Below are 16537 nucleotides of genomic sequence, written 5' to 3'. Positions count from 1 at the left end.
CCCAAGGGCTCCTCTGGTCCGATGTCTTGTTATGGATGAGGAGACCGCGGCCCGAGAGGGAAGGAGATCGCTCACATGAGCAATCACAAGGGATCTCACGTAGCAGCGGCATTTGAGATTCGGGGGAGAGCACTGGATTGGGAGTCTTGTCTTCAGCGGGATCTTGGTCGAGTCAAGCAGCCTTTCTGAGCCTTTTTCTGCCACAGGAGACCAAGCCTTATCTCCCAGGGTTCTTGTGGGGCTCACCTAAAATGATGCATGTGGGGGTGCCTTGCAAACAGTCACGTGCTTGACCGTGGAGCCGGACCGGAATACAGACCTCATGGGGCCTGCTCTTTGCTGCCCCCCGTACCCGAGACTCCGCCACCCAGCCCATAGCTTATTTTACCCACTGATGCCACCTTTCCTGCAGGCTCCCAGGGCCCTCCCAGGACCCTGGAGCCCAAACAGCCTTGGTGGTGCGGGTTGGAGGAGTGAAGAGGCAGGACCAGCCCCCTCCACACCAGACCTCCCCGATGTCACCCGGCCCAGGCCGCCCAGGCCTTGGGCTTCAGGAGAGGGGGCCTCAGTGCAGGGAGTCCCCGGCTGGTGGCGCTGGCAGAGGAGTTGGAGATTAGCCCATCCAGGGGGCAGAGCTGGGGTCCGCGGGTCTGAAGGAGAGCTGGAAACCCCCAGACCACATACCGGCTTGTGGTTATGTGTGATGTGTGCAGTTGTGTGCCTGTGCGGTTGTGCGTATGTGTGACTGTGTGTGTGAGCGTCTACCCTTCCCGAGGGAGGTGTCCAGATCTCATTACATTTTCAAAGCAAAACTTACAAGTTCAGGATCAGTGTGCTTCCCCCGTGTTCCCATTTTGCAAATGAAGAAACTGAGGCACAGAGCGATGAAGTGACTCACAGCCCTTACAGGCAGGACGAAGTGGGGTAGCTGGTGCTCCAATTATGACCTCCTTTTTTTTTTTTTTTTGGCTTAAAAATAGGCCCTGAGAAGTTCAAAGGAAATCTCCATCCCATCCTCCCTGTCCGAGGACTTTGAGGGTGTCTGGGGCTGGGGGAGGTTGGGCTTTATCCAGGGAAGTGGAAGGTTAGGTTAGATCCCTGCACCAATCCCCAGAGCTCTTACCATGACCATGACCGCCACCAGCACCGCCAGTATCATGGGATCTGCCTTACTTACAGGCCGGACCAGTCTGTCACCACCAAAGTAGAAGCTGGGAGGCCCAGCTCGGGTCTCATCTGGAACCCTGTGGGGCTGGCCCAAGGGTGGGATGAAAACCAGCCTCTGCTTCTAAGGTGGGTAGGGTCTTCTGAACTGAAAGTGAGCTCAACTGACCTGACCCTCATAGAAGATCCCCTTAAAGATCCGTAAGACGTGTAAGCCCTTACCCAATGGAGATTGGGAAAACGTATGCGTTGTCCCTTCCATCTTTCTACAAATGTGCATTTGTTATTATTTTAGCTGACACCTCTCCAGCACCGATGGAACACGGTTCTAAGTGCTTTGGAGACAATGAACTAATTTAGCCCTTGCAGCACCTCGGAGACAGGCCATGTTATTCTCCCCATCTGATAGTTGGGGAAACAAAAGCACAGAAGTCAAATAACTTGTCCAAGGTCACACACTTAGTAAATGGCTGGGTCAAGATTAGAACCCGTAGCCTAGTAAATGGGTAGGCAAAGATTGGAACCCATTGCACTACGCGGTCGGATTGGAAGAGTTTGCAGGAGTCCCAGGGGAACCCCAGAGGCACAACCCCTGCAAATGATTGTGAGCTCTTGGAAGGCATGGGCTGTATCATTTCCACTGCTGTGTTCTCAGGGCCTAGCACGGGGCCTGGTACACAGAAGGAGCTCAATAAATGTTGGCTGAGTAAATGAATCAGCTGATGACACTGGCCTGAGCCACACTTGAGGACAATCCAACTGAAGCATAGTTCTTCTTCCAGCCAACAGGGGGCAGCATGTATAATAAGGTGAGACCTCCTCTAGCAGCCAGGAAGAAGGAATTAGGAGAAAAAGGAGGAAATACTTTGTGGCAGGCATGAACAGTTATCGATTAAAAACAACTTGAAATAAGCCCGGGCTCCCACCATGATAGGGTACCATGACTGGTGTTCTTAATCTGACAACTAAAGGGTTGGAGATCCAGAGGTGGGGAGGTTCTTGCCCAAGGTCACACAAGTGAGTAGCAGGGCCAGGCATGGCATCCAGGTCTCCTGGGCTCTTTCCTCACCAGAGTGGTACAAATAGCTGAAAGGTTAGAATATGGACCAGACCGCCCCTTGTCTGCCAGGACAAGGTGGGCCCTGAAATGGCAGGTGTCACAAGTTACCCTTTGTGCACATAGCCAGGTTGCCCCCTGGCGGCTATAACCGGCAGGTACCCGGAACCACAGTCAAGATTTTGTCAATGTGTCAGCCAATGGGATGCATTGCTTCCTTACCAGTCCCAGTTTGGCCTCTGGCTGTTGGAAAGACAAAGGACCAAAAGGATCAGGTTCCAGTCCCTCCCAGGACATGCAGTCCAATGGATGAGGCAGGATGGCCCCTGGAACGGGACAGAGAGCCGGTGTGCCTGGGCCCCAAGGACCACAGCCGGTGGCCGCCCTGTCCATCTGTACCTTGTTCAGCACTGTGGATGCCCCATATCTCTTAGGCTCACGTCATTCTGTGGGGCAGCTACTCAGACTTTCCCCATTGGCTGTTAGGAAACTGAGGCTCAGAAATGAGTCATCATTTTGCTCAAAGTCACATAGTTAGGAAATGAAGGAGCTGGGAATTGAACCCCAGTCTAGCAGATTCCGGGTCTGGGCTTGTTCAACTGCCCCGTGTGATCACTGCTGCAGCTCTGAGCGAGTGTGGTCAGCTTGGTCCCGGAAGGCTGTGGGGAAGGGGGCTGCACCGTGTCGAAGGCCAAGCCAGCTCCTTACGGTGACATCACCCACTGATGATGATGACAGCCCCCACGCAGCAAATACCATCTAGTCGGTCTTCGGTGCTGCGTGCGGTGGTTTAAGTACTTCCCATAGGGTCCTTTAGTTGCTTGCCCGCTTAGCAAATATTCATCAAACGTCTCCTTTGCTCCTATGTTTTAGGTGTGGGGGTCACAACAGTGAACAAAACGGAGTTTCCTGCCTTCCTGAAACGTGTATTCTGGACAAAGGAGATAGATCATGAGCCAAATAAGTAATTCACATACTAGTGTGCCAAGTGGTGATGAGTTTTGGAGAAAAAGTAGGAAAGAGGGATGGAGACAAGTTTTTTTTGGTGGGTGGGGGGTTTTAAATGGTGTGGTCAGAGAAGGTTCCCCTGAGATAATGTCGAGCAGTAAACTGAAGGAGAAGGAAGTGAGCCACATGGTGTCTGAGGGAAGAGTGTTCCAGGCAGAGGGAAGAGAGAGTGCAAAGGCTCTGAGGCAACTGTCTCATTGATTCTTCTCAGTCAGCCTTGAGTTAGAACTACCATCGTCCCCATTTCATTGATCCTCCAGGTTAAGCCCTTTCCGTGTCTGGTAGGGAAGAGACGGGGCAGATGGAGAAACTGAGGCCCAGAAAGCTCACGGCCAAATTCACCTGTGAGAGCCCGCATTAGAGTAAAGGGGTTCTCCTCCTTAGAGGGACTTGTACCTCAACCCACTGCCGGGCAGGCTGGCGGAGGGACATCAGTGACTAATCTTAGCCTGACCAGCCGCTGCCCAGGAACCAGAGGTCAGTCTGTGGTTGGGGTCAGAGGTCAGCCTTAGTCTAAGGTTTGTGGCTGGATCTGGGGTCAGTCTGTGGCTGGGATCAAAAGTCAGTCTGTGGCCAAGTCAAGGGCCTGTGAGCAACCAGCCTGTATTCAAATCAGGACGCTGCCTGTCGTTAGGGTCAAAGGCCAGATGGGCCAGGCCAAGGTCAGACCTCAGTCATGGCCAGAGTTGGGGGTGTATGTCTTTGCCATAAAGACTGCCAGCTAAGCCGCATCGGGCCCAACTGTGACCTCAGAGCCAGGCCAGGACAAATCATCAGGTGTCCTAACCACTGAGCGTCAGCCACGTGTGAGGGGGCGGGCAGGGCCCGGACAGCATGGGCCACAGCCGCACACACGCTGTGTGCTCAGGAACCATGAGTTGCCCGCAGGTTTTCTCCTGTGACTCCCCCAGCAGTCCCGGAAAGGGCATTCTGCCCACTTTACAGATGAGGAGACTGAGGTCTAGAGAAATTATCTAGGCCTGATAAACTAATCAGCAAACAAACAAGCCTCTCTAGAGTCTCAAACTAAGTCAGACGATAAAGACCAGGATCCAAGAGGCCCTGATTCCTACTTGAGGCTCTTGTTTTCCTTTTTATGCCCAGCCACCTCCCCACAGGGCCAAGCGGTCTGAGCCTAGAGATAGGCCCCCACCTGCTCAGCCACTGCTTGAGGCGGGGGGGGGGGGGGAGAGTTTCGAGGGAGCCAAGGCCCTGTGGGGAGGTGACTGGACGTAAAAGGGAAAACAAAACCTCAAGTGGGAATCAGGGGCTGTTGGTTCTGGTCCTTATTGACTGACTCAGTTCAAGACTCAAGAGAGGCCTGTTTGTTCACTGATTCATTTATTCAACAAATGCCTTCCTGGGTAACTCCTCTAGACCTCAGTCTCCTCACCTGTAAAGTGGGCAGAATGCCCTTCCCGGGACTGCTGTGGGAGTCACAGGAGAAAACCGGTGGGCAACTCGTGGCTCCTGAGCACACTGTGTGTGCGTGGCTGTGGCCGATGCCGTCTGTGCCCCGCCCACCCACTCACACACTCGCCCGTCTCCACACAGGCCAGCTGGGCACGTTCCAGCCATGGCACCTGCAACCCCCACCTGACAGCTCTCCCTGGACACAGGTGTGGGCCAAGCCAGAGTGCCCAGGAGTTGGCACTTGCCAGGAAGGGGTGCTCAGCCAAGGACTGGCAGGAGCTGGGGAATAAATCTGGAATGATCTGGAATGATCTGGAGGGTCAGCTAGATGGACCCGAGGGCTCTGCCTGTCCCCTTCCCACAGCAGTAACTTACTCGAGGTCACACTCCTGGCACTTCCCGCCCTCTCACTTCCCCAATCCCCCTGCAGGAGCTCCCTGGGGTCCTGGCTCAAATGGATGGCCTGCAACTCACACCCCAGTGTTAGAGTCTGCCTGTGAAATTTTCTTTTTAATTTTTTTTTTTTTTTGAGAGAGAGAGCGAGAGAGAGAGAGAGAGCAAATGAGGGAGGGACAGATAGAGACAGAGAGAGAGACACAGAGTCTGAACTGGGGTCCAGGCTCCGAGCTGTCAACACAGAGCCCGACGCGGGGCTCGAACCCACGAACCGTGAGATCATGACCTGAGCCGAGGTCGGACGCCCAACCGACTGAGCCACCCAGGCGCCCCTAGAGTCTGCCTTTGGATCAGCCCAGCCCAAGGCACGAGTACCTCATATACCTCGTTTCATTCAGTCTTTGCAACGACCCTGAGAGGTAGGTCTCACTGCCCCATTCCACAGAACCAAGATTCAGAATGTTGAAGACAGGGGGTCACGCAGCAAGTAAACGGCAGATCCAGGATTCCTTTCCAGGACTGTCTCCAGAGCCAACACCCCCGACTATGATGTTATGCAGCCCCCCTCAGGGACCTCCCTGAGAGTGGAAGCAGAAGCCAGGACTGAGTGTGGAAGGAGGTAAGTGCTGGTGACAGTGTTGTCATATGGGCAACGAACGGTCTCTCAGCAAGCTAAGAATGCTTCGATGGGGACATGAGACTTGACCTGCGTGTTGACGGATGCATAGTTGTCCAGGTGGTGAAAGGAGAATGCCCTCCAGGCAGAAGGAAGAGCATGTATAAAGGCTCAGAGGCACGTGAGTGGATGTCATGTCTACCCAATGTCGAAAGGCAATGGGGCCACATGCAATGTGATGCATTCAGGGGAGTGGTGGGAACCTTTGCTGAAGTGTTGGGCGATGCATGACAGGGGGTGACCTGGGGGCCATGGGGCTCAGGAGGCACTGGAAGGCCAGCAGAGGCTTGAGTCAGGAGCACGATGTGGTCGGATGGGGTGGCCCTGGTGGCAATGTGGAGGGGATAGTGCTTGATGCATAGTATAGGTTCAACACATGTGTGTTAAGTCTTAGCTACTAATCCTTTATTTTATGATTTGAGCTTTTGCATATCGTCCTGAAAGCCTTTACCCCAACGTAACGAACAAGTATTCTCTTCTAAAAAGTTCGAATTCCGGGCACCTGGGTGGCTCAGTTGGTTGGATGTTCCACTCTTGATTTTAGCTCAGGTCGTGATGCCAGGGTCATGGAATTAAACCTCGCATCCTGCTGAGCACGGAGCTTGTTTAAGATTCTCTCTCTCCCTCTCTCTTTGCACCTCTTCCCTGCTCACTTGAACTCTCTCTGTCTCTCAAAAATAAATAAATAAATTTTAAAAAATGAAAATAAAAAAATAAAAATTTTGTTCTTTCTCATGTACAGCTTTAAATCATCTGAAATTTATGTTGATGTTCGGTGTGAGGTAGGGATCTCATTTGACCTCTTCTATCTGGGTAACCAGTTGACCTAGCACCATTTCTTTAATCACTAGGTCGCTCTATAAATGCTGATTTCTGCCGTATGCTATGTCCCATTTATAAGTGGATATATTTATGGGCTCTCTCTTTCTCCATGTAACCACTCTCCCTTAATTACTATCGCTTTATAATAAGTCATGGTATCTGAAAAGGCAAATTCTTTATTCTTCAAAATTGGGTTGGTGTATTAGTCTCCTATTGCTGATGTAACAAGCTACCATAAATGTAGTGTCTGTAAACAACACAAATTTCTTCTCCTATGGTTCTGGAGGTCAGAAGTCTGGAATCGGTTTCACTGGGCCAAAGTCAAGATGGCAGCAAGGCTGTGTTCCTTCCTGGAGGTTCTGAAGAGAATCCATTTCCTCGTCTTTTTTGGAGTCTAGTGGCCACCTGTGTTGCTTGACCTTGAACATCTTTCTCCATCTTTACGTGTGCCACCCTTCTCCAATCGTGGGCCTCTGAAACTAGAAGACAGGTTCTCTGCTTCCCAAGTACAAAGGTGAGACAGGCATAGGGTTCAGGTTAGAGACATTCCCACTCAAAAAGGGGAGAAAATGAAAGAAGAAAAAGCAGTCACCAGTCCAAAGCAATTTCAAAATCCAACAGGGCAAACCCCACTATGTTTCAAGACCTGGGAAAAGGTGTCTATGGTTTGAGGTCTGCACTCCATATACAAAACAACACAACTACAAAACTGCCAGCCTTCCCTCACACCATATATAAATGTAAACTCAAAATGAATTAGAGACCTAAACTATATTAAGCGAAAAGGCCAGACACAAAAGAACACGTAGTGTACAATTGAACATATATGAGATTCTAGGAAAAACCCAAGTTACGGTGACGGAAAGCAGACCAATGATTGCCAATGGCCGGGGAGTGGGAGGAAGGGTCTGCCTGACCACAAAGAATGTGAGGCACATTTTGGGGGGTGATGGAACGTTCTGTGTCTTCATTGTGGTGGTGGTTTACAATTGTGGAAAGAAGTAAAGACGGAAAGAAAGAAGGGAACAGGGGAGGGAGAGAAGGAGGGAGACAGTGAGGGAGGAAGGGGTAAATGATGGAAGGAAGAGTCAAGTCTAGCAGGCCTGGGGTGGGAGGTGGCCTCTGTCAGCCTGGAGGGTCCTGCAGAGGCAGACCTCAGGCTGCTAGACCCCCGGACAGGTCTACTGGAATTCCGGCCCCCGGACCTCTGGGCAAAGCATCTCCTGCCCCCACCTTTCCAGAACAGAAAAGCGATCAGAACACCTGGATTTCTCCCACCAGGCCATCGTGCCCCTTAGCAAGCCCTTCCCTCCTTGCTGTGCCTGGTGCCTGGGTGTCCTCTTGAGGGCAGGGATTTTAGGCTGTTCCGCTTACTGCCATGCCTAACTCAAACAGTGTCTGGTGTGCATAGTACATTCTCGATCAGTGCAAGCCGCTCGTGTTATGCTCATCGTGTCCCTAAGCCAACTAAGGGTAGTGAGCATGTCCCAGGTCCCACAGCAGAGGGGAGAACCACAGTCTGGCCTCATATCATTTGGCCCCGAAGTCCAGCTGTTTAATTAGCACACGAACTGCCCCCAGGGCCCCCCCCCCCCGGGGCTGAGTTCAGGCCTCCACCTACAGAGACAGGCCCTCCGGTGGACGCTCACCCACGTCAGCCTCGGTCCCGCAGCAGCCTCTGTCCACCCCACGATAGGCCTCTAGCTGGTCCTCATTTCCCCTCAAAGCAGGTATCGAAGCACAAAGTACTCCGGGCTCTGGAGTCCACCAGCCTGAGTTCAAACGCTGGCTCTGCCGTTGCCTGTGTGACCTTGGGTAGGGTACACAGCCCATGCCTCAGTTTCCTCTCCTGTAAAGTAGGGACAGTGGGATTGCGGACTCCAAGAGTTGTGACGATCCAATAAGCGAACCTGAGGAAGATGCCCGGAGCAGAGCGTAGGCCTAGAGAATATTGGCCCTTGCGATCGTTGGAGCTGCTTCCGAAGGCCCCACCCCCTACCCCGGTGACCGTGACCTGCAGGGCTGAGCAGAAACTAACTGCTTTCCTAGAAGGGCCGGCCCAACCCCTCCGGCCCCCCATCTCAGAGCCCTGCCCACCAGGGGGCCGCGGCCAGGCCCTCAATCAATAGGCCCAGCTGATTGTGGCGTTGGGGTCTCAACCACCAGCCGCGGGAGTCCGGCTGGCCCAGACCACAGTGAGCCAGGTTCCCAGGCACCCTAGAGCTGCTGCCCAGGGTCCAGACTGGTCTCACCACACCTTGCCAATGGGGACCCTGAGGCTTCCCTGTGCCTAAGAGCTTTGTCTTCGGGGAGGTCAGTTTCACCATGCAGCTCATTTCACAAATGGGGACGCTGAGGCTCAAGGAAGTAACCAGTCCGTCCTAGAGGCTTCTTGAAGGAGCCCAAGTCCAGGTTCAAGAAAAAACTAGTTTCTTCCCAGCCCCAAGGTGAGCAAAGACCTTGCCCCACGCCCTCCCCCACAGGTCCTTTGTTCACCTGGAAGTCAGTGTGGGGACTAATTTTTTTCACTTCCTGTTTTTCAGGCCTAACCCTGGACCTTCCCTGGAGAATGTCGGCCTCCACCACTAGCCCGGATCTGCTCTGCTCTGCCCAGCCCCTGCCACGGTGCCAGGGGGTATTTATAGAAACCTTTGCCCAGGTTGGTCATTGTTCAGGGCAGTAGCATCTCAGTGAACTCTCCACCCCCTGAAGATTCTTTGGGGAAGGGGCTGCTGAGCCCCTCTGCCCGGGCTGGAGCAGGGGCTGTGAACATCGCAGCCTCGGTCCAGAGCAAGGATGGCCTCACCCTCTCATCCAGCTGCTTCCTGCACACCCGCTCCTGTGCACACCCCCATACCGCGTCCAGGGTGAGGCCGGTGGTGCCCAGACCCAAACCCCCGGCCGCGTGGGCTTCCTGGGGGAGGCAGTGTGTACTGGGCATGGGCTCTTTTGAGGACATTTTCAAAGTCCTCATCCATTCTCCTCCCAGTGTGAAAAACTCTGTCATCCCAGCCTAGCCCCCTGTGTGGCCATGCATTTCTGAGCTCCTGAACCCATAATACCAATGTGAATAAGAGGATGGGGGGGGGGACAGTTGCTATCTATTCAACCCCTAATAAATGTCAGGTGCTGCACTAAAGCATCATCGCATTTTAATCCCAAACAAGCCTATGAGAGAGGTACTGTGATTATCCCCATTTTGGAGACAATGGAGATTGAGGCTCAGAAAGGTTAAGAGACTAACCCAATGTCACCCAGCTAGAAAGTGGAGGGGCTAGGATCAGAACCCACTTTCTATAAGACATTGCCCCCGCCCCCCATACCCTCCACACTCCCTGCTGGACCATCTCTGACGTTTCCCTGGACACAGCCCATCGTACCCCAGGGAGACACTGTCCTGAGCAGCAAAGTGGCCGCACTAGACCGGGCACGTGGCAGGAGCGTGTTCTGCCATCGCTCCACCCAGCCCCGCGAGCCCCTCCTCACTCCCCTTGCCCTGCTCCGACCAGGACTCCTCAGGCCTAGAGTAGGGCTATTCGGGTCCCCTCTTGACCCTCCCATCCCCGGCACCCACCCTGCCATTCAGAGCTGGGCCGTCAGCCCAACGCTCCCCTCGGGATTCTCTTTGCTTCCAACTCCCCAGGCCACCAACAGATCTATTACTCATCTCATTTCTATTATTCATTTATTCAGTGGGTTTAGGGGCAATCAGGAGGCCCTAGGGACTCAGGAGTGACCAGATCGGCCGAGGGCCAGGCCCAGCCTCTGTGTGGACACTAATGCCTTATCACAGCTCTGGAAGGGTCAGCATCATGGAGGCCTCAGGCTGCTGCATGTGGCTGCTGTGGTCAGTGCTGGGGCAGGAGCCAGTGTCCAAGGCCAAGCCTGACTAACCCTGGCACCAGCCCCCGCTTGCCAGAGACGGCTGGGAGGAGAGAAAGAACTGGGAGCAGGTAGGCCTGTCGGGGGTCCCCTGGTTATGCAGCAACCACAGGGACAGGAGCCTTCGCATTGTCCCCCAATCCCCCCACATCCACGCGGTTTCCTCTCATCCCTCATTTACTGGCCCCTAGGTGGTGGAGGCAGCAGAAGGGGCAGCAGAAGGACCCCAGGTATGAAGTTCAAATATGAACAGGCAGATCCAAGCATCCCTCCCCCAATTAGCGTGACTGTCACTGAAGCCCATGGGCACCCACGCTCCTCCTTGCTGCCTATTTGCCACTCGCCACCCTTCTGGAGGTCTCCGTGACTGCTCCCTTCACCCTCTCCCTGTAATTTCTTGCTCCTCCTCAGAGGTGAGCCCTGTTACCCGCTCGATATCTACTCTACAGATCCTTTTCTGGGCATTTAAAAAAAAATCTACATAGAGGGGCGCCTGGGTGACTCAGTCGGTTACGCATCCGCCTTCGGATTAGGTCACGATCTCGCAGTTCGCAAGTTTGAGCCCCACATGGGGCTCTGTGCTCTCAGCCCGAAGTCCACTTCAGATCCTCTGTCTCCCTCTCTGTCTGCCCCTCCCCTGCATGTTCGCACACGCGCGCACACACACACACACACACACACACACGCGCTCTCTCTCAAAAATAAATAAACATTAAAAAAACTACATAGATATCTTTCGGTCTTCACGTGCAAGGTTTACTTTACGTAAACAGGACCCTACTACAGCTAGTTTTCTCTAAGTTGCCCTCTTTTTAAAGTAGTGTGAATGTCCTTCCGTATTTGTGTATACAGATCCGTCATAATTATTAACCCATGCAGATTTTGTACTGAACACAAAACAAAACAGAAAGGCTAAATCATCCGTATGCGATAGCTTTATTCTTTTCTTAGCTGCCTAAGAAGTAAACGCCCCCAATACGGTGTGGGTCTTTCGTATTCTTTTCCTAAGATTATCGAGACAGAACTGTATGGAAGGTCTACCCTCATCCACCCGCTTTTCCATTTAGCGGTCTGAATGCATCTTGACGTTCCCTGATTCTGTTCCACCGCTGAACATTACTCCGTTGCCTGGACGTACCGTAACCTACCCACCATCCCCCCTTCGATGGCCCTTTCAGTCAGTGCCAGCCCTTTGCCATTGCTCAAATGAACAGCCTCCTAAATATGTCCCTGTGCCTGCCTCCCAAGGGCCCACCCATACTCATCACCCTGCCTCCTCTGGGCACACAACTGTTAGCTTGCCAGGCACTCACCAAGCCTCCGGGGGCCAAAAATAAACACATGGGCTCCTCTGCCCGCATTTAGCAAGCACGTTCCAGAATTGCATTGCCCACAGTGACCACAGCCCTGGTTTGGGGTGAGACTGAGAAGCGGCCTCCATACTGTTCCTCCCACATCCCCTTGCCCCGGCCAGCCTCGCCATTCTTCCTCCGGCAGTGTGGACACCTGGGACAGGCCCCCTCTGTAGCCCTGGCAGGTCTCAAAGGCCAGTTGGAGAAGGGGGCTCCCAGGCATGGTCTCTGGGGCACCGACGGCCACTCCGCTGCTTTTCTGTCCGGTTGTGAAGCTAAAAAGCTCTAAAACTGAAGCAGGAAAATTGGATCCACTATTGATCCTTGTCACTTGGGTGGCTTTTGTGACCCACATTAGCCACAACCCAGGCAACAGCCACTGCCCTCAAAACAAGGAGTATGTGTGGTGGGAGGCGGGGGCGGGGAGGATGTAAAGCCATGAAGATAAACGCAGAGGGGTGGGGGCCCAGGTAGGACGACAGGTGACCTCTCCTTCGCCCCCAGAAAACTTTGCAGGGAAAAGATCACCCGGCAGGCAAAAAGCAGTCAGAAGAGGGCAGCTGTGGGAAACCCCTGGGACCTTTGTTCCCACGGGATGTGGCGAAATGACCTCAGGCCATTTTTGTGCCTTGTCTACTGTCCTGGCAACCAGCCTACTGTGTGTAGGGCCAGGGTACTCCTTAAAGCGTACGGCATTTTAGCCATGTTAAAGCTCATGTTCTAGAAACAGAATCCTGGATGGTCAAGGCCAAGGCTGTGGAGAGTAAACAGACCAACAGCAGTCAAGCTGGCTCTGAGAAATAGATTCCGGAGTCACCCTGGAGAGTCTGATTCGGCGGGTCTGGGGTGGAGCCTCAGCACGTGTATCCAGAAAAAGTTTTCATGCTCATGACCTTGAATTTCTAACCTAATTGTGTTCTCTGGAGTCTTGGGAATGGCAGAGGCTCTCCCGCAGGGGTGAGGGGACAGGGGCGGGACCCCAGGCTTTTTATCTCTTCAACTGGGGTGAGGTCATTCTTATCTATGCTATGTACCGTATCTCCCCCGGTGGAAGACATCTTCAATTGATTTTAAGACATAACATGGTTTTATGTACCTCAAGGAAAAGTCTTGCCAGCTAAACTAAGACAAACAATAGATTACAAAATTCATCTCAATTTCAGGGATGTTAAAGGTGAAACGTGCATTCTAGAAGCCAGAGGGGTATTGCGGTCTTGCCCTTCGGTGACATCCTACAACTCCTAGGGAAGTCTTTTCACCTCTTACGGGACCCCAAGGTCCTCTGGCCTTGACCCACACCTCCAGCCACCTCCCCAAACCACTTTCCTCTTCTCTGTGTTCTTGCTCTTTGGCCATCTTTCTTCAGGCACTTGTATCCGACTTGTTCCCTCCCACCACAGGGCCTTTGCACAGGCTGTGCTCACTTCCCTTTCCTTCTTAACCTGCTCCTGGCTGAAAAACACAACCCAGCTGCCACTTCCTTCGGAAGGCCTTTCCTGACCAACTTTCTTGGGTCACACCCCCACGCCACCACCATTATACTATTTCGTGTCATGTTCATAATGCTGGTCTCAGCTTCAGCCTCACCTTGTTGTGTGTGATTAGGAGGTGAATGTTGGAATTCCCTGACTGACTGTAAACCCCATGCGAGTCGGGACTGTTTTTTTTTTTTTTTAATTTTTTTTTTCAACGTTTATTTATTTTTGGGACAGAGAGAGACAGAGCATGAACGGGGGAGGGGCAGAGAGAGAGGGAGACACAGAATCGGAAACAGGCTCCAGGCTCTGAGCCATGGGCCCAGAGCCCGACGCGGGGCTCGAACTCCCGGACCGCGAGATCGTGACCTGGCTGAAGTCGGACGCTTAACCGACTGCGCCACCCAGGCGCCCCGAGTCGGGACTGTTTTGACTTACTGTTGAATCCTTTGCATCTGACACTGTGCCTGGCACATGGCAGGGACACTGCAATCTCCACATGCTGCCACCTGTCCCCTCCAATACGTGGCCCCAGATTTCAGTGCCTTGCGAGAGAGGCCATCCTGCCCCATGCTGGCCTCGCTGCCTCGGTCGTAGGGGTGCAGGGATGGCCTCTGATGTAGATGACCCCACACGACGGTCGCCCCCTCCCCTGCACCCTGGCTTCTGCACTTGGCCCAGCCTGTTTGCTCAGCTGCCCCACGGAGCTCAGTTCTGCTTTCCTGCTCCTCCCCACCCACCTCTGCCTGCCATTCACTCAGGAAACCAAACCAGAGACAAAGGAGAGGGGCGAAGGCCACCTGCCAGTGTGTCCACCAAACTGGCAAGAGAAGGAGGCACTGAGGACCTGACCGAGGAGAGAGAGTTCTGGAAAAAAAGTATTATCAAGAGTCTAGGAGTCAAGTTTCTGAGTTCGAATCATCGCCCAACACAGGCAAGTTCCTTCCATTTCTCTGTGCCTCGGTTTCTTCATCTGTAAAATGGGGACAACAAGAGCAGCTTCGAAGGGTGGTTTTGAGCAACACACAGGCAATGGACTTGATTGAGCGCGTCTTCTATAAGCACCATGGCAGGGAAGTGCTTAGCACATACTTCACGCTGAAGGATTGCTGCCCTTATCCCCCAGCCCTGCGGCCACGGTCTTGTCCCTGGGGCCTGCTGAGCCCTCATCGACCTGGCTGCCCATATTGATCTGACCAGGGCCCCCTCGGGAGCCCTTTCTGCGTGGACCGGCCACCCTCTGCCCCTGGGTGGCTGCCCTTTGCCAAGTTCATGGTCTGGAGCAGCCGGCCAGCTGGGCCTCCTGCTAATGAGCCTCTTGCCCTGCCCGGGTCAGCTCCCCATAGTCTCCATCAATCCCTGACCTTCCCAGGGAAGCTCCTTCTTCCGCTCCTGCCTCTCTGTGGCTGCTGCTCACGCTGTGCTCTCCTTGTTCCTGGCTGGACTGCACCTGCAGGCCTTGAACCCTAGCTGCTGCCCCTTTGACATGTGTGTTTCAGGGCCAGGGCTGTGGACTGGACTGGACACGTGGTCTGGGTTCAGATCTCAGTTTGGTCCTTTCCTAGCTGATAGGGACTGAAGGTTTGTGTCCCCCCAGCATATTCATTTGTTGAAGCCCTAATCCCCAGGGTGGCTGTATTGACAGGGCCTCGGAGGAGGTAATCCGGGCTAAACGAGGCCCTGGGTTGGGCCCCGATCCAATAGGATTAGTGCCCTGACGAGAGGAGCCGGTAGCAGGCACAGAGGTCACGTGAGCACACGCGAGGGGGCAGCTGTCTGCAAGCCAAGAGAAGAGGAAGGGACTCACCTCGCTGCCACCTTGACCTCGGACTTCCAGCCTGTGGTATCGTGTTAGAGCAGCCGGGGCCCTCGGCCCGGAGGACCTAGGCTTTTCCTCTTCTCAGATGAGTGCATCCGATCTCCCCCTGCCCACCCCCCTAGCACAGACACATTCCTGGCATGTGTGTGCTGTGCCTCAGTTTACTGTCTTCCCAGGAAACCAAGTGCAGAGCCCGCGGTGTGCTAGAAAGATGCCGAGGAACGATGTCTCAGGTTCCTCCATAAGAGAGGTGCCCCGGGCCTCTTCATTCCCCGTGCAAATACCCCTTTCACTAAGTCTCTGACTCTTCGGCGAGAACCTTCTGGCTTTGGCTGTGGGCACCTCTAATCACGATGCTAACAAGTGCTGACGGCTACTGGATACTACTGTGTTGACCTCTCGATGCCTCCTTTAATCCTGCCAACATCCTTCTGAAGGCGCCGCTAAGACAATCCCCATGTAACGGAGGAAGAAACACGGGCTCGGCAAGGTGGGGCGACTGGCGGAAAACGGGACAGGAGTGCGGGCGAGGGTCACTCTCCACCAGCACGCTCCACCCCCTGCAGCCAGGGTGGCCTCTCTCCCAGGTCAGAGCCCTGGCCAGGCACCCGCTTGGGGCACAGCCTAGAATCTTCTGAGAGCCAGGCTTCATCAAGAGCCAGGCCAGGTAACGGTCTCCGGGGCTGGGATGGCCACGCTGACCCCGAGCACTGAGCACTTTGCAGTGTCCGTGTACAAGGGTGGGGACGGACGCCCCGCCATCCGCTCCTCCGGGTGAGTCTTGGCCCATAGAAACGACACTGCCCAACTGCCTGGCAGTGTCTCCTTCTCAGCTTTCATCCACAACTGGCGGGAGAAGCTGCCTTGGGAGATCCATTAGCTCACACATGGAAGGATGCTGAGGACACCGGCTCGCCCGTCACTTAGCACCCCTCCCCACAGACAGCTGGACTCCCCTGAGGAACTGGGGGGCGTCCTCACATAGGCTTTCCCCCCACCGGCACGGATGTAACTGACCGTATCTTCCTTTTTGCCTTGGCTGCCGGGAAGCTCAAAGTCAACTTTGGAACTCAAATTGAGCAACTACCTTGCCCTAATGGGGTTGTTCTTCTCTGCAAGCTTGACTGTCTATTTTTATTTCTGTGTTCCTGTTTCCTAATGCTGTTTCTACCCAAGCTTCTTTCCTTCTTTCCTCCTTCCTTCCTTCCTTCCTACCTTTCTTCCTCCCTCCTTCCCTTCTTCCCTCCCTTCTTCCCTCCCTCCTTCCCACTGTCCCTTCCTTCCTTCCTTCCTTCCTTCCTTCCTTCCTTCCTTCCTCCTTCCCTTCTTCTCTCCCTTCTTCCCACTGTCCTTTCCTTCCTTCTTACCTTCCTTCTTTCCTTCTTACCTTCCTTCCTCCTTCCCTTCCTCCCTCCCTTCTTCCCTCCCTCCTTCTCACTGTCCTTTCCTTCCTTCCTTCCTTCCTTCCTTCCT

The sequence above is a fragment of the Lynx rufus genome, unplaced genomic scaffold (assembly GCF_022079265.1).
Source record: "Lynx rufus isolate CCGP_SWC_20201006 ecotype Redwood Valley unplaced genomic scaffold, mLynRuf1.p SCAF_2, whole genome shotgun sequence".
NCBI lineage: Eukaryota > Metazoa > Chordata > Mammalia > Carnivora > Felidae > Lynx > Lynx rufus.
This window is presented reverse-complemented; position numbering follows the sequence as displayed.